The 27,262-nt window shown below is 40.8% G+C and overlaps 1 long non-coding RNA gene across 1 annotated transcript; it reads right to left on the reverse strand.

The window, feature by feature from the left end:
• Positions 1-19,134: 19,134 nt before the first annotated feature.
• LOC121698661 lies at positions 19,135-27,262 on the reverse strand. Its single transcript, XR_006026827.1, has 3 exons — positions 26,885-27,262; positions 25,342-25,456; positions 19,135-19,378 (listed from the first exon to the last, which is right to left on the reverse strand). It is a non-coding gene; the product is annotated as an uncharacterized LOC121698661 (long non-coding RNA).

Below are 27,262 nucleotides of genomic sequence, written 5' to 3' on the forward strand. Positions count from 1 at the left end.
ATATCATACAGTTTATCAAGTTGTGCGTCTGTGAGCAAAGTAGAACCATATGTTCTACTGCCAATCCAAACTTTTCTCATCTGTTGTTCCTCGTTGGTGGAACACACTGCCAGTTCCTACAAGGGCAGGGACATCCTTCTCCATTTTCAAAAAACTCCTGAAGACCCAGCTCTTTAGAGAACATCTCCTCTCATAGCAACACTTACAACAAGTCTTACTGATCCTAGCACTCACCAGCCGTCTTAAACTGACAAGTAACTGTTAAAAACAGCACTCACTGATGCACTTACTCTTACTGTACTCTAATGTTTTTAAATTGTCCTAAAATTGTTGAGAATTGCTCTAAAACTTAAACTGTTTACCATGTTGTTAGTCGCTTTGGCTAAAAAAGCGTCAGCCAAATGTAATGTAATGTAATGTAATGTAATATGTCTACTTTGCTCATAGATGCACAACTTCATAAACTGGGAAAAGGGTTAAACTCAAAATGTATGTGCTACATAATTCAGCATATCTGCATGCAGACATGCTGAATTATGTAGCACATACATTTTGAGTTTAACGTTAATGTATAACGTTACAAACTAGGGAAAGGATTTTATCAAAATGTTAGCTGATGTGATGCTTGGTGTAACGTTAGCAAACTCGCTTTTCTTAGCTTCTAGCTTAGCCTACAATGCACTTTTCTCCAGATAACTGTCATTACGTGATGCATGTAACATGCTCTAAATAGGCAGTGGTTTATTTAACGTAGTCACGTACTTATTATCTGTTTTATTTTCAGAAACACACACACGGCCGAATTGGGACTGAACCGGCTTTTGGAGCTGAATACAATGCAATAAAACTAGAGAAATGTTAAAAACAGACCACACAGCATTTGTTTAGGGTTGTCTAGCAACATAAGTGACTAGGCTACTTCATTTGTAAAGCAGAACGATCTAGCTCTACATTGCAGAAGAATTAAGGATACCATACTAAATCCGCTTCGTTTTTTTTTTTTTTTTTTACCATCGCGGAAATATAAACGTCGCGCGCATAACGTCGCGGTGACCATTACAGGACGTCCTCTCAAAGTCTCGTGGACGTCTTTTAGACCTCCCGAACAGAGGTCCGCGGGACGTAAAGGGAACCCTACACAATGTCGAGGAGGTGACGTTCGCCAGGGGACCTTTAGGGGACGTCGCCAGGACTTTATTTTATTTACTGGGATTGTCTTTAAAGATAGTAAGGCCTATTAAGTTTATAACACATGTAGATGTACGTTCAATGTTGTTTATTTGCATGCACAACATTAGGCCTACTGTCTTATATCTTAAATCTTTACGTGATCTTACGCAAACTTTTACGCAAATTGTTGCAAAACTAACCCCTACCCCTAACCCCTCATTGCTCCCCGAGCGCCGCTGTTGTTGCAGGCAGCTCACTGCGCCGGGATTAATGTGTGTTTCACTCACGGATTGGGATAAATGCAGAGACCAAATTTCCTTCACGGGATCAAAAGAGTATATATTATGTTGCAAGGTTGGTTTTCCGCCTGGGGACGCTAGGCGCAGCAGGGAAAGTCACCATTTTCACCGGAACAGGTCATTTAACCATCCAAATTATTTCTAAACAGGTTTATTACGTTGAAATAGTTGCCAAGTACCCCTTTAATGGTCCTTTGCTTTTTTCATAAGGCAGCATAATGTAAACTTCCACAGCTATGCAGACAATTATATATTTCTGTGCATGGAGCCAACAAACCCAGATGGCCTTTACTCCCTTCTCCCATGCTTAGCATAGACAGTAAAATGCTTAGCCTCCATTCATCAGTGGATGAGCAACATTTTTTAAAAGCTAAATGACGATAAAACACTTTTGGTTGGACCAAATCATAGCGAGACGTTATAGTAGTGTTGGGAACCTGGCACACCAAGTCAAATCAAAAGTAACAAGCCTATACTTATACAGAGTTAAGAGTTAAGCTTCAAGCCCTATATCAGTAAAGTTACCCAGCTTATTTCCACCTGATAAACATTGCCAAAGTGGCCTTTTTAACACAACAAAATGCAAAGAAATTAACCCATGCCTTTATTACTAGCAGGTTAGACTACTGCAATACACTTTTTACTGTCTTCCAAAAAAGCATAAAGAAATTGGAACTCATACAGAACTCTGCTGCTAGACATTTAAAGAAGCCCTATGCAACAATTTTAGCAAAAATGACCTTAATTATGCAGGTTGAGAGTCGTTCTGATGGTTCTACAACACTTTTTGGGTCGTTTGGTGCTAGTGCTTCTCCGCGGAAAAAAAGAATATGCAACTTTCTGGTCACATCCCGAACATATTCCGGATGTGACTCATCGGATGTATCCAATCGCGTCTCGAAAATGTAGTCAGATTGTAGTAAGAAGACTGCAAAACGGACTCCACTTGGCTTTGTTGCTGTTGAAATTGTAAGTAGCCTACCCTTGGGTGAACTTCGTTTTTGTAATGTGGTTTGATAGTCTCTTGAACAATGTGCTCGACCGTTTTATTGTGAGCCCTGTATGTGTTTAGCTTGGTTTCTTGATGGCTAGCTCGCTAGCTAGTGGGGGTTTAGCATAGCAGTCACTTGCTACCAAAGCTGCAGGGGGAGCTATGTCGTGAAAAATGCGAGCCCAAATCAGGCGAAAACCTAACCTGACTCTCGCCAGATGAATTTCGTTCCGCTTAGCTCCGCCTAGCTTCACCAGAGAATGTCTAATAGGAAGAGAATTGGCACTCTCTGGTTACTTCCGGTTTCTGGACTGGCTGCAGTACACGTCTCTGTCCATGCGGGGGCGCTCGCAGGCGAGTGCAGAATGCATGGGAGTCTATGGGATTTCACCCCCAGAATCCACTTTTCTCAGGATGTAATTTTTTGTCAAGTAATTTGAACGTTGCATTCAAAATGGGGGGCTAGGATATACACTCAGCTGAAAATTGAATTTTTAAGTTCACTTATCTGTTCTAAAAATCCGTTCAAAAAATGTGACGACGTCACATATTTTCATACTGCCCTTGGTGCTGCTTTACGGCAATTTCTTAGTCTATTCGGCACTTCCGCATCATGGCTTCCTTTCTCATGGCATCAGCAACATGATTGGCAACGATAACACCAGCTGCTATTTGAGGTAAGGCTCTTTTGGTTAATACACGAGTTACAAAGAGTTCTAGTTAGCTAATGTAAAAGCGAAAATGCGCGAATGTTTTATTATGTATATTACTTGCAGAGAGTTTTTTTTAATTCCCACTGGTGTTATTGATAAAGGGTTTTTTTTAATCCATAAACAATGGTAATGGCAGCAACATTGATTTCTATGTATCGGCTGGCTGTCGGCTGGCTATCTGCTGGTTATCTGCTATGTAGCCTAGCCAATTTATGGTGGCAATAGTGAAAAGTAAAAGGACTTTATATATTAACATCATTAATTTACGAATGTTGCAGTTATTGATTTTTCTCTAGACAAAGCTTATACCTACTGAGCTCAGTTAAAATACACGGACGTGTTAATTGAAGTTTGATTTTCTTTAAACAATGTAGAACAAGGTAAAACATGGTAAAAAACATGGTAAAAGACAAATTAAGTAACAATCGTTCCATGTGGTAAAAAAAAAACAACAACTCAAATTATCATTTATATTTGTCTCCACAGGAACAGCCACAGCAATATGGTCCTCCAGCTTCGTTCAGGCTGTGAAGGAGGACCGCTTTCTCTGAGCTGCTATGGTGCTTTGCTGTTTGCTCAGCCTCCTGTTCCTCTCACGGATTTCCGCCCCGAGCCTGCACATTACGAATTTTTTTATTGCTATTGTCTCCAATAGGCTGGCGTGCTGAGGGTGCGAGGTATACAGGTTGTTGAACACCCCCAGACTGCCCAGAGTCCTTTCCATCTTTTGCGTGATGTTGTTGTGAGGCCAGAAAGTGTCTATCTGCCTCACAAACTCCCCTTCCAAAAGCTGAATTGCAGCGAAAAAATGTTCCGATGGCTTCATGAGGTTTGCCGATGCTGTGTATTTTTTGGCCTCCAGGAAGGGGTGGTCCACACTTGCTGCGTAGGTGTGGTCCTGATGTCGGTCACCCAACAGCAGCACCTTGCAGTGTGGACAGGCCTGGATTATTTGCTCCTGCTGGAGGACCCTGACAAGCCAGCCAGCGACATAGAACAGGCCCTCCTCCTCGATGCAATCGCCAACAGTCTACAAGTATGAGAAAATACAGTGTTACATTGAATATGAGCATTAATATGAGGATGATCATATGTGAATGTCTGTTCCATGTGATGACACACTGCTATGACTATGACTAGCAGTGTGTCAATGCAGTGTTTTGTGTCATGAGCTCTCTCTCTGCCTGGTAACACGTGCTGATTGAAGTCTGATGACCTCCACCTGTTCCTGCTCTGCTCTGCCTCACCCTCGTTACCTACCAGCTGCACTGCATTCACCACTCATCATGCCCTCTATATAAAGCCTTGCTTTTCAGTCCACACTTGTCAGATCGTCTGCAACCAGCACCAGTTACCTGCCTGTTTTTGAAAACGCCTCTGACTCTTTGCCTGTGATCCCGGACCCGCTCGACTACTTCTGTGTTCTCCAGCCCCGGTAATCTTGACCTGCCTTCCGTCCCTCTTCTACGAATACCGCCTAGTCCTTGACTGTACTGCTGCTTCGTTTCAATTGCTGTTGTGTGTGTGTTTTCCCCCAGGATTTCCCGGATCATCCAGCTCCTGCCATCGCTGTTCGGCTACTGGGGGAACACACACACGCAGACTCTTGGAACTCCTGTACCCCCCCCGGAACCCCTGAAACCCCCTTAACCCCCAACCCTTAAATAAACTTTTGAACGTGACGCTTTTGTGGTCCTCGTCCTGTTTGGTGTCTGACAGTTTTGTGTTGTAAAGATGACCTTATCCTCCACAATGTTCGACATCAGCACCAGTTCTTCGTCCTCTATCTCTGTCAGTGAGGTAGGGAGTGCTAGTGAGGTCACTGGAGCTGGTTGAAGGTGGTGGAAGAGGTGGAGGAGATTGCGTCCTCTGACACTGTGGCTAGGAGGGTTGTTCCGTCATCCACCTCACAGTTGGATGCAGCCGATGTTGAAAGGGCAGGGATGATATTAGAAACACTCAATCCCCTGAGCGCTGCGCTGAACTCCCTCACACTTTGTATTTTGGATTGTATTTATGGCCCCCTTTGCCCCGATTCAAGGAGAATAGGTTCTAACAAAAAGAAGCAGGTGGTCAAATCTTAGTTTTCAGCTTTTTATTTTATTAACTTTTTATTTGAAAAGTAATTGTATGTTGCACTACCTCAATGCAGTCCTGGTTTAATTTTGAGGTGCACAGATACTTCATTCCAGCATCTGTGCACCTCTTGTGGACAAGAAGGACGCTCTTTATAGAGAGGCACATTCCGTGCTGGGACGGTGGGGGGGGGGGGGGTGGGCGTTAGTGTGTGCCTCAGCCTAGATGTTGCTAGATGTTGATTTGGTGTAGTTTGGTTGTTTGTCTTCTTATTGACTGACCTAAACTGCCAGCCTGCCACCCAATTGATGCACTCCCCCAGGAAGTTCTCTTTTTCCTGGTTTCCGGCGCCAAGGGGTCTTCGCCAGGGGTTTGAGTCCTTGACAGATCTGCAAGTAGGATAGTTGTAGGTGGATAGTCGTAGTTAGTGAGGAGAGGGGTAAAAAGGTAAGTCGTAGTTAATCGGGTGTAGTTAGTAAGTTGTATATTTGTGAAGTCGAGGTGCTATTTTTTTGCATAATTACCGAGAATTTAGCACATCGAAGAGGCGATTGACTTTGGCTACAAAGTCAGCTGTATGTTTTGCCTCTGCTGGCAGTCTCTGCAATGTTACCATCGCAGAAATGCCTGGGTCACGACAGATACGACAATTGAATAGGTGGTCAGTATCACATTGCAATCTGCAGTTTATTGAAGAAAAGTTTTTGAAAAGATGGATAAACTTTACCAGCAGAGACAGTGTGGCTAAACACCTGCGTAGCCAAACTCACACGCATCTTAGAAAATGCGGGCAGGTGGATGTGCCTCTCGGTTAGCTTCGGGGCCATTCGAATTGGATGAAGCTTGTCCAGCTCATAGAATTTGGTTATGTGATTCCAACAAACATTTTTTCCTTGTGTCTAAGGATAGAAATAGATAAATACGAGCTGGTATGTGAATCATTGTGATACCTTTTATGTTCAGTATGACTCATTGCAATTTTGATTTGCTTTGTTTATTGTGCGTACTTGTAGGTCATGTTTGTATAGGTTGTTCCTGATCGATTTGACAAGGTGCGGTACATCAAAGATCACTGGAACCCTCTGGACCCCCACCAGGATGCAGTGGGACTCCTCACCTCCCAGAGGGTCCAGGCTAGCCCCGAGGTTGCGCACCGCCTTCACATTAGGGCTTCCTTGGTCACATATGACTGCCTGCACCTTTGAAATTGGTTAATGCATTTTGTCAATACAAGTTTGGAGTGGAAGTCCACGCAATGCAGTAATGCTGCTATTTCAACAAAAAAAAGTCTGTGCACTACATACTGTCAGCCCTATGAGTTGCAGGTGGCCAATGGCATCTTTAATGATCACCGCAATTTCCTCCGCTGCCATTGAGCTAGGGGAAAAGAAATATCCTATGGTCTGTTGAAAAGACATGGTTTAGGTAATTGTGTTTGAATATACACAGCAATATCAACAAAAATTTTTTTCTAAAGTATGGCTTGCCTGCTTCCACTTCCCCAAAATGCCCCTAGCCATGATGACCATTGCCTGCTTGGCAGCAGCTCCTGATGTTGATACGCCATAAATGGCGTCATTTCTTCGATCATAATCAAATTGTTTTTTGATTGCCATCTCGTCCAGGACTACTGTGCACATTCTTTCCACAGGGGTCATAGTGGTGGCGATGTCTCCCATTTGGGAGATGATTCCCTGCAGGAAGCCAGGCTGTCGGAACAAGTAAATTGAATAATCAGATTTTGTTACATCTTCAAATTATGAAACTGGTCGAAGTTGAGTATTCTAATTTCATAAATTGGTATTTACAGAGAAATATCCCACACGTCCAGTGACATAACGCCTAAGCGTTCTTGATGACTGTATTGCATGATATTCTCAGGGTCCCTGCGATATAAATGGTACTGACAGTAGTTTTGAGAACATGCCGGGACCCAGTAAGCCCATGACATTCTCTATTCCTGTATTGACAAGAAATAGAACACAAATGCATCGAGCTTATAGGGTAAACCAGTCCAATCTCCTACCCGTACCACATCAACCTCAGATTTCCCCCATGGATCATATTTCACATAACACTTACAGCAAAACTAGCACTCCTAAATATCAGATCTCTTTCAAACAAATCATTCTTAATTTATGATCTAATTTGCACACACAACCTTGATTTTTTACTTTTAACTGAGACATGGTTAGATCAAGCAAACAGTGCTGCTACTCTCATCGAATCAGCTCCCCCAAACTTCAGTTTCTTGAGTGCTACCAGAGCAAATAAAAGAGGTGGGGGGATAGCCACAATTTTCAAGACCTCTTTTCAGTGCAATCAGTCGTCATTCGGTGACTTTACTTCATTTGAATATCTGTGTGCATGCATTAAGTCTTCTCCTCAGATTTTATTACTGACAATTTACAGGCCTCCAAAACATTCAGCTAAAGTTTTTCTTGAAGAGCTAGGTGAACTGCTATCAGTTGTTTGCATAGAGTTTGACTGTCTTATTATATCAGGGGATCTAAACTTGCATGTGGATAATCCTGAAAACAATTATGCCAAGGAATTCATTGCACTAATCGATACATTCTCCCTAACACAGCATGTACAGGGGCCAACACACTCTCTCGGCCATACCCTCGACCTTGTTATGACAAAGGGTCTCGATGTCTCTACAGCTGTTAAAGACCTGGCCTTATCTGATCATTTCTGCGTGTTCTTTGATGTGTCTATGTCCCCACACACTCAAAACACAGCTATGATGGTAAAAAGGAGAATCATAAATGATCAGACAAGTGCTCTCTTTGAGCAAGCACTTTCACTAAAGTCAAGTCAACTGTCAGACTCTGAAGACTTATTTGATCACTTTAATGCAAAAATGGCAAACATTATGGATGACATTGCTCCATTACAATTCAAGAAAGTTAAGGACAAACAGAAAGCACCATGGAGGCAAAATCCAGCAGTTAAACTTCTAAAAAGAGAGTGTAGGAAGACTGAAAGAAAATGGCGTAAATACAAACTTCAGATCCACTATGAAATCCATAAAGAGATGCTCCGCACATATAACTCTGAAATATGCAAAGCAAGACAGTCTTTCTTTTCTAACATTATCAATAGAAGTTCAAATAACACTCGTATTCTATTTTCAACTGTTGATAAGTTAACAAATCCCCCCTCACAATTAGCGCCTGAACTTCTCTCAACTAATAAATGCAATGAGTTTTCATCTTTTTTTAAAGGTAAAATTGACAAAATCAGACTCAACATATCTGCTCAATTACAAATTCAACAACCTGAACTTCCAGCAACAAACAGAGGGAAACTAAACTTGATGTCAGAGTTCAGCTTGATAGACTACGAAACACTTGAAAAAACGGTACAGAATCTCAGCTCTTCCACATGTGTCTTAGACACTCTGCCTACCAATTTCTTCAAAACTGTTTTTCACCTCATAGCGGCGGATGTCCTTCAAATTGTAAATGTATCACTGCTGTCTGGCACCTTTCCTAAGTCACTGAAAACAGCTGTTGTAAAGCCACTTCTCAAGAAGAATAACCTGGATGCCTCCATGCTAAACAATTACAGGCCCATATCCAATCTACCTTTTATTGGCAAAATTATTGAAAAAGTAGTCTTTAATCAATTAACCACCTTCCTAACATCAAATGGGTATTTTGATTACTTTCAGTCTGGTTTTCGGGCAAATCACAGCACTGAAACAGCTCTCATTAAAGTTTCCAATGACATATGCCTCAACACAGATTCAGGTAAAACATCAGTCCTAGTGCTACTGGACCTTAGTGCAGCATTTGACACTGTTGATCACAATATTTTACTACACAGACTAGAACACTGGGTTGGATTTACAGGCATAGTTATCAGCTGGCTAAAATCATATCTACAAGAAAGGAGCTTCTTTGTTGCCATCGGAAACTGTACCTCAACACCAACGTCCTTGACCTGTGGTGTTCCCCAGGGGTCGATCTTGGGGCCACTATTATTCAACCTCTATATGCTCCCACTTGGACAAATCATTCAAAATAATTTGATTTCATATCATAGCTATGCAGATGACACACAAATTTACTTAGCTCTATCACCAAACGACTATGGTCCTCTTGAATCTATGTGTCAGTGTATAGAACAAATCAACACCTGGATGTCTCAAAATTTTCTTCAGCTGAACAAAGAAAAAACTGAAGTAATTATATTTGGTAAAAATGAGGAAAGACTTAGGGTTGCCACTCTCCTTGACACAAAAGGGTTGAAGGCAAAGGATACTGTTAAAAATCTTGGTGTATTAATTGACAGTGATCTAAATTTCAACAGCCACATGAAAGCGATAACTAAATCAGCTTTTTACCACCTCAAAAATATTGCCAAACTCAGAGGGCTGATGTCAAAACATGACTTAGAAAAACTCATTCATGCATTTATCTCCAGCAGGGTTGATTACTGCAATGGACTGTTCACAGGCCTTCCTAAAAAGACTATTAAACAGCTTCAGGTGATACAAAATGCAGCAGCTAGGACTCTAACAAAAACTAAAAGAACTGACCACATTACTCCAATTCTTAAGTCCTTGCACTGGCTTCCAGTAAGTCACAGAATTGACTTTAAAGCACTATTGCTTGTTTATAAATCAGTAAATGGAGCAGGACCTAAATACTTGTCAGACATGCTTCAGCAGTACACACCTTCTCGTCCTCTCAGGTCCCAGGTGAAAAACCTGCTAGTAAAACCTACAGTTAGAACTAAACATGGTGAAGCAGCTTTTAGCTGCTATGCGGCTCAGCTGTGGAACCAACTTTCGGATGACATTAAAAAGGCCCCAACTGTAACCAGTTTTAAATCTAGACTTAAGACCAAACTGTTCTCAGATGCTTTCTGCTAACTGTGCCGAGTTACAAATTCTGAATCTGCCTTGATAATTATTCTACTTTGTCTTTTATTACTTTTTTTACTACTTTTGACTTTGTTTTTGCTTACTAATTATTCTTTATTTTTAAATGATTTTACCTTGTGTTTTATGTTTTCTTTTTATTTTTACCTTTTAACTATTCTTTGACTATATTGCCCTTCTATGCTTTTATTTGTTATTATTGTTTGGTTTTGTTTATGTAAAGCACATTGAATGACCTCTGTGTATGAAATGTGCTATATAAATAAACTTGACTTGAAGAGGGAAGAGCAAATATCGCCTTCAGTTGACGATATGCCTTTGGACTGCTGTGTAAAAGCTGCAGCCCCAGATCCTTCATGTTCCGGTCAAATCTTCTTCCTCTGTCTTTTTTCCCTGCCTCGGACAGCTGTGCCTTGATGAAATTCCGGCAGCCCTCAGGACACCTCTGGAGCATCTGAGCCATAATTTCATGGGGACTACGGAAGAACAAGTAAGTAGATTATAAGATTCAAGATGCATTCCCTTTTTGTTAAATCAAGGGTTTATTATTCTAAAGGCAGCTTTTTTTTGCATTTTATTGACATTACCGTATTTTCCGGACTATAAGTCGCTCCTGAGTATAAGTCGCATCAGTCAAAAAATGCGTCATGAACAAGAAAAAAACATATATAAGTCGCACCGGCCTTTAAGTCGCATTTATTTAGAAATGTATTTAACAAAATCCAAAACCAAAAACAGAGACTATGTAACTAGATTATTGAGGCCAAAAAGATTAATGTTAATGAGGACGAAGGAGTGAAGGCAGCCAAGAGGAGGGTAGGAAGGTAATTGCAAAGTAAAAGATTCACTGAAAGAAAATGCCATGTGGTACACCAAAATGTATCTAAAATGTGGAGAATACAATGCAATCAAGCATTTTGGGCGATGTGGAGTCACAAGCTGGCAGCAGATTGAATGCTCACTAGAGAGAAAAAGATGCAGTTTTAGACGTGACTGAAGCAAGCCAGTCAATAGGCCTAAGCCCGACGGTAATTGTAAAGCAATTTACAAAAGATTCACTTAACATAAATGCTGATATGATACATGACAATTTAGCTAAAAATGTGGAGAATGCAATGCAATCAAGCATTTTGGGCGATGTGGAGTAACAAGCTGGCAGCAGATTAAACTCTCACGATAGAGAAAAAGACGGTTTTAAAAGGATGTGACCGAAGCTGAGGCAAGCCAGGCAATAGGCCTATAGACCCGACTGTAATTGTAAAGCAATTTACAAAAGATTCAATGAACAAAAATGCTGATGTGGTACATGAAAATTTAGCTAAAAATGTGGAGAATGCATTGCAATCAAGCATTTTGGACGATGTGGAGAGACAAGCCGGCAGCAGATTAAATGCTTGAGAGAGAAAAAGATGCGGTTTTAAAAGGACATGCAGACCGAAACTGCAGCAAGCAGGTGATATTTAGAAATTTATTTCATAAAATCCAAGACTAAGAACAGACAGACTATGTAACTGGACACATTGAGGCCAAAAATATTGAGAATTCTACAGGGAATGTTGAAGACGAAGGAGTGAATAGTGGCAAGAGGCAAGCCGGAGGCTGCTGACAAGGCCCCGACGCTATTGTAAAGCAATTTACAAAAGATTCACTGAACAAAAATGCTGATGTGGTAAATTAAAATTTAGCTAAAAATGTGGAGAATGCAATGCAATCAAGCATTTTGGACGACATATTGGCACAAACAGGCAGCAGAACATGCTGAGAGAAAAAGAGAGCGAGAGAAAAAAAGATGCACATTTAACCAGGGCCTACATTTCAGCGCGGGATTGCGGGTATTGCGCATAAATTATTACTAAGTATTGAGCATACTAATAAAAGTCCCGCAACTCTAGCCATCATAATGCGAGAAATTCCCACAGATTTTACAGCGCTGTCTGACATTAATCTAATAATGGAGCGGCCTGAATGCGGGACTATTGACTGGACGGACCAACTCTATTGCGGGACTATTGACTGGACGGACGAACCCCATGCAGAGACGCACGCGCACAGGACCACTTTGGGGCTGCCTCTCTCAGCAGGATTTGTCACCGCTAGAGTCAAATTATAGGTGCTTCTGCATCAAACGCTATCGACAAACGTTTAGCAATCAGGAACCGTCAGGAATTTTGCAAACACAGAAGCATGACGGCCTATAACGCAAGAGAACATGGATGTGTTCTCCATTTGAGGAACGTTATAATCGATTGCGGACGTGAACAGACAGCTACAGACACGGAGCGCATAGTAGGCCTAATTTCACTTTCTGTGCATATTCATTACGTGAAAGATAATTAGTAGCAAAACAGCGATCAGCTATAGGCCTTTATTTCTTGAGTTTTATTGTGAGACATATGCCTACTTTTCGTTTGGAGCGGCATACCGGTAGGCTATCAAAAGCAGAAGATGTATAATTTGAGATTTGATTTACGTTTGGACTGTTTGATTATATTGCTAAATATCGGGACTGATGACCACTGAAATCTGTGGGGTATTTAATGGTTCACTATTAAGTTTCATGTATGAAAGAGTGTTGGGATTTCCATCCGCTTATTGCGATATAAGGCATCCGCTTTCATTCATTCATGGAACGTGTGCTGTGCTGCAAGTGAAACCGTATTCCGTATAGCCAAAAAGGTCTAAGATAGTCTAAATTCAGTTATTTGTTAAATTAGGCATGATTTACTTTTTAAAAAAATTCGTAGGCTAATGCCTGGTAGCAACAATTGTGTTTAAATGTAGGTTATTGCTTCAGCCTCTAGCTCAGAAAAGGGCTGCGTGTGACTGGTAGCTTGAGGGCAACGTGTTGGAGACTCATGGTGTGGGAAGATGACTTTTCATTGGCAACCATATTAAACCAACCAACAATATAAATGATTAAAAAGAGCTCTTTTATGAGTTAAATTGAAACAAAATTATACTGGCTTTGTCCGAATCTGAGGCCCGGCTATGAATAGAATCCCGGCCATTTGAGAATTTAAGTATGCACGTCTGTTTCAGGCATAGCACAAGTGCATCTCTGACTGAAAGTGCACAGGACTTGTGCATTTGAGAGCGCTCTCTCTAGGCTGTAGACGGTAATGTTTCATGTAGGGTTCATGTCAGTTAATATAAATAAACATTTAAAAACATGTTCAATTATTTTATGTTTTTCATATATAAGTCGCACCTGACTATAAGTCGCAGGACCAGCCAAACTATGAAAAAAAGTGCGACTTATAGTCCGGAAAATACGGTACTTGGGTTTTTTAGGCCTGGCAGCTGGCTTCCTTCTCTGTTTTAGCCTTTCCAGCCGTGCAAGGCGTGCCTCTAGTTGTTTAATTCTCTGTAATAACAAAAAGGCATCCTGTATGTGTGCCTGTTAGGGCTGTAACGATATACGATTCGAAACCGAAATCGCGACATTCATATCAACGATACTGTGTCGTGGTTTGAAAAGGCAGAATCGCGACACACCTTTCTAGTGTTTCACGCAGTGCTTTGCATCTTACGCTGCCGCAAAAGCAATCCACATCTCCCGCTTTACTTATCGGTAGCCTACATTGTCCAAAAACAAACAAATAAATAAATAATAATTTCATGCCTCTCCTTGCTTTCATTGTAGACTATGTGTGCAACTTTACCAAACAGTATAGAAGTAAACCCCCTCTCCTTGCCCCGCTCTCTCTCGCGCTCCCTCCCTCTCCCTCTCCTGCTCAATGAACACGCGCGACTTAAATAAAACATTCACAATCGTGAAAGCAAGGACACATAGAAGACGACTAGCTAAATTACTATTAAATCCGCTTAGCATCATTAGCATGCTGCACATATTTATTTAAAACTCTTGCATTGAAGTTGACTGATCATCTCAATACCAACGTTTCCGAAAAGGGCCTGTCCCAAGGAGAAACTTAAACACACATAAGAAAACTGAACAGTCCAATCAGTAGACTATGATAGGCTAAGCTAGCCAACTATGCTACTTTGTTTACAATATTTCCAGGCTTCAACCAGACAGCTGAATTAGTTGTAATAAAAAATAGCAGGCCTAGGCTATAGGTTAATCTGCATAAAGTGTGCTGTCATAAATATCAGTCATTCAGAAAAATATTTTTATATCAGGATATAAAATAATAGATATATTATATTGTAATCCTCTGGTGTTCTAAGGGAGGCTATTAAAATGTTATTTAATAAAATGTCTAGCGCCCCCCCCCCCCCCCAAAAAAAAGAAAAATCGAGATTCGTATCGAACCGTGGGTCAAAAATCGTGAAACAAACCGAATCGTGAGGTTGGTGTATCGTTACAGCCCTAGTGCCTGTGAGAATGCTACAGTCACAATCTTGAAATTGATGATCAGAACATCACCTGGTCCTTTTGTTGGAGACTGCTGAGTGGAATGGTCACCTGAGTCTGAGCCTGTTCTTCTGTGCCTCCATTTGACTCATTATCTTTACCTTCTGCGCTCTCCTCTTCCCTTTCCTCCATCTCAACTGATGTCTCTAGAGTCTCCTCTTCCCTTTCCTCTATCTCAACTGATGTCTCTAGAGTCTCCTCTTCCCTTTCCTCTATCTCAACTGATGTCTCTAGAGTCTCCTCTTCCCTTTCCTCTATCTCAGCTGGTGTCTCTAGAGTCTCCTCTGTTCTTTCCTCTGTCCTTGGTCCCTCTCTCTGTGTCTATTATTTCTTCCTGCTCCTCAGATTGTCTCTGCTTAGCTTTTGAGAATTGAATCAGTCAATTAATATCAAAAGATCAGTTAAAGTTAATTCATTTAATGTAATGTAATGTATGTAAATGTAATGTCATGGTCTTGGCCTCAGTTTTCATTGTTACCTTCAGTTTTTTTCTGCCTTTTTAGAGTTGGGGAGGCAAGTGGTGGCGGGTAGCGCAATCCACCACTGTAGGGATGGCATCACAAGTGAGTGCCACCTTTCCATTGTGCTATTTGAAGCACACAGCACAATGCATCATTGTATTATTTATTGTATTATTGTTTATTTAATTTGTCATTTCCTTCCATATGCACAACTCACTTTTACAAGGAAGCATTCCTCAAAATGCTTTTCACAAACAACATATCCCCCCTGCATTACGTCCTTGTGAGACATGGAGAGTCTAAGGTCACTCCGTCTCATATTAATGAGCCATTTCTTTCTCCTGAAAATTGAAACCTGGATTAGAATCACAATTTTCCTTATCCACGTATTGGTTCTTCACTAGCAGTTTGCTCCTTTTTATTGTTGAACCACCTTTGTGTTACTGACTTCATGGACTTTATTTACATCATCACACACATACACCACTCCTGAATTCTTTAATTGTAGTTAGTCTAGTGTTGTAGTGTAGTTAGTCTAGTGTTGTTGTAGTATAGTAACCTATCCCATCATCATTTTTTATTTTTGTTTACTTCATGGACTTTATTTACATCATCCAACAATCTCCTGTTTATTTATCATTGGTTATTGTTCATGTTATTATTGTTCTTATTGTTAGGTCTTCCACTTGTTATTGTTCTTGGTTATTGTTCTGTTGAGATGCCCCCTCCCACACACACATACATCACTCCTGAATTCTTTAATTGTAGTTAGTCTAGTGTTGTAGTGTAGTTAGTCTAGTGTTGTAGTATTCACCCCTTGCAGACACGTGACTTAAGTCACGTGACGGCTCCATGCTGGACGGCAAAAAGATGGGAGACTGACGGCAAATTACATTATGTCATAAAGATTATGATGAACTGAACACCATTACTATAACATCTTTGTAGTTCAATGTATTGCTGTTTGGGGTCTGATAGTCAAAGAAGATGCCAGTGGTGTTGTTAGATGAAATGGGTCATGATCGCAAATGTAAAGTTATTAAAACTGGTGGTAACAGCAAGGGGAGATAACGTTACATTAGGCTACTGTAATTAACATTATGGTAAATGAACACCCATAAGTATTTCTGGACTAAAATATTGCAAAGCGATTTGGTTACTTTATTTGTCTTGCTTTTATCAGTTGTAACATAGTCAAAACGTTAAGAATATCATATCAGAACATGAAATAATAACTAGCTGCCACACTTAGAAGCTAGCTATTCTAGCTAACGTTTATCGTAGCTCATAGTGCTAGGGCTAATGTAACTCGTCAGTTTGTACGTTGCCCAGCGAATAAACTTACTTCTTACATGTTTTAAGTTAAAGAATTGAAAGAAATAGGAAATTTAAAAAAAAACTTGAACGGTATTATCTGTTTACATTCAGATCTTGCCAAAGACTTTGCCTAAGTGCTATCTGCCGTCCTGTTCAGAGTCTATGGTTGCTATAGCAACCGCTGCTGTGCTTCATACAATGAGGAGATAATTGCAATTGTGGTTGAAATACTCCCGAAACACAAAGAAAACAAACCAAAATATATCTATGCAAGAACATGGGATGTTGTTGTATTCCAAACAATAAGCCAACAGTAGTGGAAGGGCATTACTACGGTTAAATCTCACTATAATCTCCTAGCTGTGCGATATGTCCCATTACAACCCATTGATTTGATTCGTGTTCTTGCCGTCCACTATGCTATTTTGCTGTGGCGCGAACAAAACGTGACGTCACTTGCAAGGGGTGAATACGGCTCTGAGCAGGGACGGTGTAGAGTGCCCTCTGGTGGACAAACTATACAACGGCAACACTCATGACATGGTTGAAGGGTGTTTCGTCCGTTTTTATTTTATTTTTAAAATATTCATTTATCGGCCATTATAAATGCCGATACCGATAGTTTGGAAAATGCCTAATATCGGCCGATAATATCGTCCCGCCGATAAATCGGTCGAGCTCTACTATATGTCCGACTTCGTCATCGTTCAATTCATCCCTTGTGTTTAATATTTGCGGATAGGCCGATGGTAAGCTTGTTTTTATGCTGGCAACAAAACCAGAACGGTTCGCGAACGTTATTCTTTATTCTAAATGCCGTGGCGATAAAGAGAAAGAAGTCAGAAAAGGAATATACCTTAGACTAGGCTATATCAGAGCCTGTCTACGGACATTCTCTGGCTATATAACCTATTGAAATAGGTTAATGATGTAAAGTCAAGTGCGCTTCTATGGGACTTGTGTGTGCGCGCGCAGTTTTTATTGATGAGTCGGAGTGGCAAGTGCTGCGCATAGTTGCAGTGGAATGTGGCTGCCCAGGCCATTATAAAACTTCTCACTCTTAGACCTACTTCTCACTCTTAGACCACTCATACACAACGGTGAAATGGCGTATTTAGCTGTCTAAATTCGAATCATATGCTGGGGGAGAAATCGTCGGACATCCATGATTATTTTGTTATTCAACACCCCTGGTCAAAAATATGTTCCCGCGCGCCTGGAAGTAGGCTATAATTGGAATGTAGACTGTTGTCAAATTTGGCAAATACAAAACGGGAGAAACAATATGGTTCATGCTCTCTCATGCTGTTTCATTCGTGCCGAAAAGGAGGGAGAATTAAATATTAAGCACGTTCCACTTTTGCATAAATAATTCCTGAACGGTTTTGGTCAGGGCTGATAATGCAACTGTATTTGACAAAGGACCGATATAGGCTATTTGCTAGTGACAAAATATGAGCTTTCAGTGTGATACGATCTCTGTAGATTACGTTTAATTAAAACGTGTTTCATCTGTTCTGGCTATCCCAGCTATTTGGATCTTACTGTATCTCACTCAATGAACAACATCTCAACACTAAATGAATGATGATCTGTAATTGTCATCAGATAGCCTAATCATATAGGTAGACATTCAGTGTGTTTGAAATAATTAATTCAATAATATTTTCCATCTTTGCAGAGGAAAAGTTTTGTGTAAAGGGAATTAAAGGCCTGTCTCATATAGACGCCTGTCTCTAATACTAGCCGATGCAGTTTGGCGATTTGGGAAAATAAAAGCCCGGGCTGTTATTTGGAGTTTTACGGTATGTACAGCCAGCTTCAAAAGCAAGCAGCCCAGACCCTAAAATTGGGCATATATAGCTGTGAAGGTAATTCACACACAATTATTTTTCTTTCGCCAAAATGTATTTGGTAACTTCTGTAGACATCCAAAATGGGGTGGGGGTTAAAATTAGTAGGAAAAAAAAACTATTGCATGGTATATTATTAAACTATTGCATAGTATATATCTTTTTGCAGTGGTATAGTCTTAATTTTCATTTAGATGTCATAAAAAGGTCTTAAAAGTCTTTACATTTGCACTTGGAAAATGTGCAGATACTAGCTCATTTAAAATATCCTAAACTTTTTTGACCCTGCCTTTAAAAAAAATCGGAATCGAGAATCGTTAGGAACCGGAATCGAAATAAGAAATCGGAATTGGAATCGTTCAAATTGAAACGATACCCAACCCTAGTCCTGACTCAATTTTGAGGTGCACAGATACTTCATTCCAGCAGCCTGCCACCCAACTGATGCATTCTCTCAGGAAGTTCTCCTTCACCTGGTTTCCTGCACCAAAGAGTCGTCGCCAGGGGTTTGTTCAGTATTGTTGTAGTATAGTATCCCATCATTTCTCATGTTTGTTAATTTACTATTGGTTATTGTGTTCTTATTGTTAGACCCAGAATGCTCTGGCAAGCGCGCAATTTGAATAGGTGATGTGCGATTTTACCCGCACTCTCCCGTTTTTGCCAACTTTCCCTTGCAGCCCTCAGGTAGCATGTGCTATGATCATTTATACAGGTGCAAGAAAGAACATTACCTTTTTTGGTCCTTGGGAAATGAAAGGAAGGACAATCCATTTCCACTGTTGGAACAATGTATTGCTGCACACATACGAGGCATTTTAAACCTTTTTCTGATTTGTGTTATGATCGATTAATGTTATTGAGCGGGATATTGACTGGATTTTTTTAAGGTTGTCGTACCGTACCATGTATATTTAAACACATTGAACACAACACAAGAATAGAAAAAACACTCTACACTCAAATTCCATTTATACCCATGTACTTTTTACAATACATATATAACGATATGAAAGTAAAAGTGCCGGCAGGATCGGAAAATATAAATACAGAACACAAAAGTTAACTTCGACAGAAAGTCCTCCTTAAGTTTATGTTTCTGATTCTGCTTTAGCTTCAGGTGCCATCAAACGGGGTCTCTGGTCGTAATCGGTCGCAAGTCCGTCACTGACCAATCAGCATTCATTAGCAGAATGCTAGCGTGTTCCGGCCAACAACGGCCCAACCTGTAAGAAATCGAAAGGACATAAGTACTCATTCATTCGACTTTTGGACTAATCTATATTGAACTTGCGGAATCAATAATAAAATCTACGTTGATTCAACGACAAGCAGGAGAAAGAGATACATTTAGCCGTCTAACAACATACACTCCCATTCAATCTGCACTCGCCTGCGATCACCTCCAGTGGAATTCTAATGGAACTGCAACCAAGAGCGATACAATGGGGCTAATAGGAAGTGCCAAGGCTCTCCGTAGACGGGCTCTGGCTTCACTCACATCCATCTGGGACCTCTTCCGTTGAGAGTGATTTCTGCACCAGATTTTATGGTAGAGCCAATCAGGACGCAGGGCGGGAGTTTCATAGATGTGACATAGCGTAGAAGCGACTGTGAGACTGTTATCAGCATCACGGGTTGGCTTCGATGTGAGTGGTTGAAGTCGGGGGCTACCCATTTTTTGAGGGGTATGCAACAACAAATTGGCGCCACCCCCCCCCCCCCCCCCAAAAAAAAAAACAAAAGGCCAATAATGTATTACACTTTATTATTTTTTAAGAAATTCTGCCGATTTGAACTTGAAGTATTGTTAAATGTCGCATTGTCACTTTAAGAGAGTCTAAATGGTTCTCATAACGTCCTTTTGCCAGCTGTTGCTCACAAAGGATAAGGCTGATCCAACTCTAGCCTTTGTTTGCGCCACATTGACAGCACAAATATTAAGTTATTACAAGGAATCTTCATTGTTAGGAAATGGAGACATGTAATGAGTTGCTGCTCGTGTGACATTTCTGTTTGCAGTTTGCCATTAAAAGTGCAGTATGAGCATGGTAGCCACCTAGCTATCTGAATGGAATAGGCTATGTTTCAATCGGCATATTATATGCTTAGCAAACGCTAGTTAGTCTGTTAACATGAATATTTGCAAGCCTCCAAGCACAGATGTCACACTTTAAATCCTACCTGTTGCTTTTCACCATCCACTTATTTAACTACTGTCACCTTGACATGCCATCTCATTTTCTCTTTCTAGCCCCTAAAAATACTACTCGTAGGCCTACCTGCTCACTCAGCGCCCCCACTCCCTCTTCTATGTCAAAATTCTATGATGGAATCTTATGTGATAGGGCGCCTACTCTAGTCTGTTAGTCCTCTAAAATGTTATTTAACATTGAGGAAATGCAGAAATTATTTAGAAACGTACAACAGTAGCAGGGCTGTATGTTAACTTTTTTTGCAAGTAGCACTGGTGCTACAGGGGTTAAAAGTTTTGTAGCACCAGCCACAAATTCTGTAGCATCGATATAAAACCTCTAAAATCTCTAAAAACAATCACAAATAGGGCAGTTCATCACAGTTCATCAATTGTGGTTGGGATCTAGGCCTACTGCAACTGGATTAATAAAAGCTCATGTAGTTGCAAACATCTCACCTGGCTACATTGTGTTTGAGATGAACAAAAGCTATCAGCATGATATGTTATTTGGTTGTTGTGTTTTTGTAAAAACAAAAAAACTGACAGTTCCATGCAGTTAGACTTTTCAATGGGTATCAGGAAGACAGGTCATGCCATTTTTTTGTTATTTTTTTCTTATTCATGCATTGGAAGTCAGTTCATTTATTTTTGAATAAGTAGAAGATATGCTAAAGATTTTATTCCACTAAGATTTAATTCACGTTTAGTTCATATTTCTAAGATTTTAGATTAGAGTAACCCTACATTCAACCTTATTGTCATTGCACGAGGGAAATACCGTAATTACATCTAACCAGTGGTGCAAATGAGTAGGCTAACTGACATGTCAAACAGTGCACCCATGAAATGCATCCCTAGACTGTTCCATACACATGGGCTACAGTATGTAGCTTACTAAAGATAGCTGAAGGTCTGTGGCTAACGCAGTTGTAATTAAAGTGTCGTGAAGGTTTTTTCGGAACCGATCTTGTATAGGTTATTAAGCACTACTAAGTGAGACTTGCGCATGAAGTGGGCTCATATTTGACAGATAGAAGCGAACGTCCCGGTGGACTTTTTTCTTCTAAGTTTTAGATCTGAATGGTGTTGTTTGGATACAAAGTTGTTCGTTTAAAACTGAACTAAAAATGCAAAGCAACAAGGCGATTGCCACAAACTTCTACCTCTGCTTGCCTAATCTAATCTGATTTGGAGTTGGATTGTTTGGATACTAGGCCTACAAACAAGTAGACATACTTTTTAATCGCGTAGACTGCAACTAAGTTGAAATCAAAGTAGCCTACATCAATTCCCCACTCACAGAAGTAGTCTATACGCACTTCAAACAAACAAACGAGCGTTTCACCGGGAGCCTACACCGGGCACGTAACAAAGAGCTCCGTTCGGACGCGCAAAAACAGAAGACGGGTCGATTTTTTTTTTTTTACGTAGCCTACGCGCCTCTATCACATCTGGTGTAGCCAGTTGCACTAATCACAGTAGAAGGTAATTGATGTAGTCTCACACGCATGCATTGTATTGCCATAAGCAAAACTGTATACTGTAGCACCAGTGCTACGTTGGTAAATCATCCATCGCACAAACAATTTTTTTTGTAGCATGTGCGACATATATGTCGCACTGTACAGCCCTGAGTAGCTACATATAGAAAATACCAAATATATATATTTTTTTTTTTTACCATCGCTTTGGCGCACCGTGGTGCTGCGCCCCTATGCGCCGCATATAGCGCATACCCACTTTTTGCGCCACTGGTTGAAGTAGCACGTCAATAGATGACGGACAAGTGGCTTATTCAATCATATGCAAGCATTTTTTGATTAGGCCCAGCCTTCTGAAGCAACACTCCAATGGATTGATCTCAGATGGATGAGTGGAGCTAGGCGGAACGAAATTCATCTGGCGAGAGTCAGGTTAGCGAAAACCCAGAAACAGCGAATAACCAGACCTGCATAGGGCTTCTTTAACTAAGACCAAGAAGAGGGAGCACAGCACCCCTGTTAGCTGAACTGCACTGGCTCCCATGTTTCATAGAATTGACCTGTCGCTAAGCTCCGCCCCCCATATACCTCTGAAGTTCGCCTACAAAAAAGCAGCCATCTTTGACATCCGGGATTTTGAATACATGGCTCCAACAATCCGGGTACTTTCTGTTTTTTTGACACATCTGGGCATTTTTAGGTGAAACTACCCGGAAATATTTGAATGGGGGTCTATAATTTCAGTGCATTACATTTTTGAACTTTACCCAAGTGTTATAGCTATTTATACCGATCTAATGCTATGGCCAGCCAGCAGACGAGTTATACAAACTCTCCTGACCGGTGTCGCTATTTTATAGCGCATTTAACATGCAGAGTGCAACCATGATAGCCTGCAACACCTAGTGCTAGCGCTAACTCGGAGCTGAACTGTAATCACAGCTCCTAGTAGTTCGCAAAGTTTCACTCATTCCTTCATTATTAGATTGGACATATTTAACATCGGACTTCAACTGACTTTAGCTAGCATGACTGACTGACTTTAGCTAACGAAGTGTTTGCCGCAGACGTAAAAAAATTTAGATGCCGGGTCCCACAGCCTCCCATCGGGATTCTCTCTCCTGATTGCCTGGAGCCACAAACCCCTTCTTTTCCTTCCCTTTCTTTTTGTGACAACATACTAAACCGCAAATCCTTATTTTTTTTGTTGTTGTTGCAAAATACAACACAGCAGCTTTTAGGCATGGTGCCTGCTCATTGAAGTAGCCAAGTAGCCTACTATTCTGTCAACAGTAGTATCAAAGTGCCTACTTCCTTCACCTAAAAAAGGGCGTGGACGTTCTGGGACTCATTAGCATATCGCTGGTGACGAGACGCTGTACTCATGTATTATCGCACCTGTTAAACTCTTGCGGGGATGGAAAAGTCTGAAATGCAGACGTTTTCCTGAACACACTTTTGTCCTCTGCCTTTGAGTGGATACTGTGATCTCCGGTACGTGAAGGCGGCACACTTAGATTTTTGCTACCCCAGAGCTTACTTGCAATGCAACTTGCCATAGGTAGTTAGCTTCAATTAACAACCGGATCTCCTTATATGGGCAAAGATGGCCGTTTTGGTTCTTTTTTGTAGGCGAACTTCAGAGGTCTATTGTTACCGTGTGAAAACTCGGACAAAAAAAACAGACTTGATTAGAAATACATTGTGGATGATGGCAGCTGACAGTATATGAAAACAGGCTTTGAGGACGTTTTGGTCGATAAAGGATTTACTTTCCTCCAGAAGCTATCAAAGGGACTTAATTATGCTATGGAGGGGTGTATTCAAAACTTTAGAAGAAGTACAAGGTGACAAGCAGTTGTGGCGAGTAGCCGTGCAAATCACTGTGCAAAAAACACCGACTTTAATGCTAGCTAGCTAGTGGAAGATTGATACTAAGATATGTTAGGTTACGTTAATATTTGATGTAGTAAGAATATAGTAGTTGGTTAATGAGCATTTTCATCTTGGAATTTAACAGGGAACCTGTGCCCACGTTGTTGGCTTAGTAGCCTACATTACTTCCAGCTGTTGCAAACGCGAGAGACGTCCTGTAGGCTAGCTACTGTTGATTGAAAGTATACCCCGTTTTCTAGCCTCTCGGGGTACCGCCTATCAGTATTACACATCCCCCATGCAAAATGTTTGACCATGGTTATCCGTCTGGGTTTTTTTGAGTTAATAAACTCCATAAATAACCATTAATTTGTAATTTTATGCCTCCTCCCTGTCGTTTCCTATGGAGTTGTCCGAGCTGATGTCCGAGTCTCGTTGAGGCTGGACTGTCATTGGCTCATCAGCGTTCTAAGGGTGGCGCTTAGCGACAGGTCAATTGATTTTAAGGTTCTGATAAATACTTACAAAGCTCTAAATGGCATAGCACCTTCATATATCTCTGAGCTAATCTTTTAATTGTGCCCAAAGTGCTCCACAAGCAAAGCGGAGAAGCTGCTTTTATCCATTTTGCACCACAGCTATGTGTGACGCTCCAGCTTTACCGTGCTGGGTTCATCACTAGCCCTCTAGGTCTGTCAGTTTTTGGCTGCTGTTTTGTGTTTGTCTCGGCCTGCAGGGGGTGCTCTAGGAGTCTGATGACGTGGCTAATTGGTGGCGTAATTAGGAGCCGCATAAAACCTGGACTTCCCAGTCCACGAGAGACCTCTGGCTGGCTGGCTTGCTCGACAGCACACTTGCGGCAGGGCTGCGCTTCCCACTGACACATCTTTTTGCATTACATTTCATTATGCTGACACAGGCTACACCACAGTTTTACTTTGGCATACTTTTACTGACTTCTGTACATAGTTTATTTAATAAACCTATTTTTGCGTTTGCTATACTCCGGTGTGGTCTCCCCCTTTTATGTTGTGGCTGCCTTGAGCCAGGAAGCCATGACATGGAACACCCTGCCTCCACATCAAACAGGCAAATTCATTCTTCATCTGTAAACATCTTTAAAAAAGACCTGTATATGAGAGCTTTTAATTCACTTTTATATTGTAACCTATTTCTTCACATTATTTTACATTCTACTGCTGCTATTTACAGGGTCTTTACTGTAATTAATTGTATCTATCTCTTTTGAAATCTAAATCTCTGATGTTTTATTTACTGATTTGTTTGTTTTCTTTTCTCTCTACTATTGTGGTAAATGCTGAAAACACTTTTAGCTGTATTCTGTGTATGATTATTACAGTTCATGCAAATGTACTGTATTGTAATCCCTTTTGGCTTCTTCAGACTTCTTCTTATTCTTCCAGGGCCTAATTTGACTTGAACCGCTTATCGTAGAAACTTGGTTCAAACTTTGATGCGTAGCTCTTGAATACAATTTTACGCGCATTTTCATAATTCTACTATATTTGCTTTTTGAGATATTAAATAAAAACAACTTAACATTCTCCATAGACTTCACATTGGCTTTATGACATCATAATTGGCTGCTAAAGAATTAGAATGCAATTAACTGGACCTGTGCTCTCTCACTGACTGCAGCAACTTCTCTGTGTCTCTCTCCATTCAACTGGATAGCTCACTTCTCATCCCCACTTTCTTGTTGCCAGCATTCTCTTCTATGCAGTGGTATGCTGGGGAGGAAGCACAAAGAAGAAGGATTGAAGAAGAAGAAGAAGGCGAATTGACAGGCTGGTAAGGAAATCTGGCTCTGTAGTGGGAGCTGAACTGGAGTGCATCACTTCAATATCTGACAAAAAGACCCTGAACAAACTGATCAACATCTTGGACAATGAGTGTCACCCACTCCACAGCACTATTGTTAAGCAGAAGAGCCTGATCAGCTGGAGACTTCGCTCACTGCCTTGCACAACAGACAGACTGAGGAAGTAATTTGTCCCCAGGGCCATTGAACTGTTCAATGCTTCACTTAAGGGAAGAGGAGAGATAGACTTCTCTGCATAGTCTGTCTGCCTCTTCACCCCCTCCATGTTTGGATACTGTCTGTCCACTAGCCAGATTTTACCACTGTCTTTCTGCCTCACTGTTTGCGTGCTATATTAGCACATTAGCACATATGCATAACCCCTCCCTCCATGCCACAGCCGAACTGTGGCCACACTTATACCTTTTCTTAAAATAGTTATATATATATATATATATATAGATATATAGACTTTATTCTTGCACTGCTGCACTGTTGGACTTACTCATTTGCACTATCACCATGACCACTATCACCATTGCACTATCACTGTGACACTCACTCACACAGAGCACCTTACCTTACCTTACTATGCACAGAGAATCACAGGCTCAGTCCCTGCCTCAGTCATTGCAAGCGCCTCTTGATTGATTAATCACCACTATGTGGATACTGTTTTTAGATTTGATTTAGATTAAGTGTTAGTATAATTTGTATTTTAGTATAGTCTTATCTTCTACTGTCCTTATTGCTTAGTTGTGTTTTTATATTATATACTTTTAATGACTTTTTCTGCTGTTAGTGAATGTGTGTGTGTTGTCTGTATGCTACTGAGACCTTGAATTTCCCCTGGGGATCAATAAAGTATCTATCTATCTATCTATCTACATGGCTATAATATGAAGCTACCCTGAATGAATTAATATGTTGTTTGGCATGATGATTACCGTACATGTGAAGAGACTACTTCGACTGTATACATTAGCTGACACACATGCTGCATTACCATGAAGCATAATTAACGTTAGCATACCAACCGTCTGCTAACGTTAACCTAGCCAGCTGTTGGTATGCTAATTTTAGTTTGTTGTTAAATTTTGTTTTGTTTCTGTTCAGCAGTTCATACCCAGGGAACACAAAACTATGTTTTTAAGAGTCTGTCTTTGTGTAGATTTAACATTAACATGAGCAGTAATTGTAAGTTAATGTTAGCTAACGTTAGCTGGCTTGAATGACACAATTCTTAACTTGCTTGAGGCTGAACGAAATTGGCAGGCCATTCATATCACGAAGGGTATCTCAGGGTGGACTTTTAAAATCCGTCTGAATAAAAAAAAAGTTAAAAGCAGATACATACCTTCCGAAATCGCCTGATTTCCATTGCATGTTGACAGCATCTGGACTGCATGAACGGTTGAAAGAATAATGATTTCCCCCGAATTCTCAAATAGATGCAGCTGTGTTAAAGTTACCCTGGTGCTGGGTAGTGTACTCACGTCAGGTGGGGGAGAGGAGGGGCGCTGTCCTAAACTATCAACCCAACAAGCTGGGTTACAGAAAATAACCCAACATGAGTAAAAGCAACCCCACACAATGACAGTTTCAACCCAGAAAATAACCCAGCATTTTTTAGAGTGTAAGTACCCTAGAACAACTAAGCAGCTGCTTCCAAAATGTCACCTTACCAACCAGCATGATTACCCTAGCAACCAACCTAGCAACAACTTTGCATGCA

The sequence above is a fragment of the Alosa sapidissima genome, chromosome 23 (assembly GCF_018492685.1).
Source record: "Alosa sapidissima isolate fAloSap1 chromosome 23, fAloSap1.pri, whole genome shotgun sequence".
Classification (NCBI taxonomy): Eukaryota; Metazoa; Chordata; class Actinopteri; order Clupeiformes; family Clupeidae; genus Alosa; species Alosa sapidissima.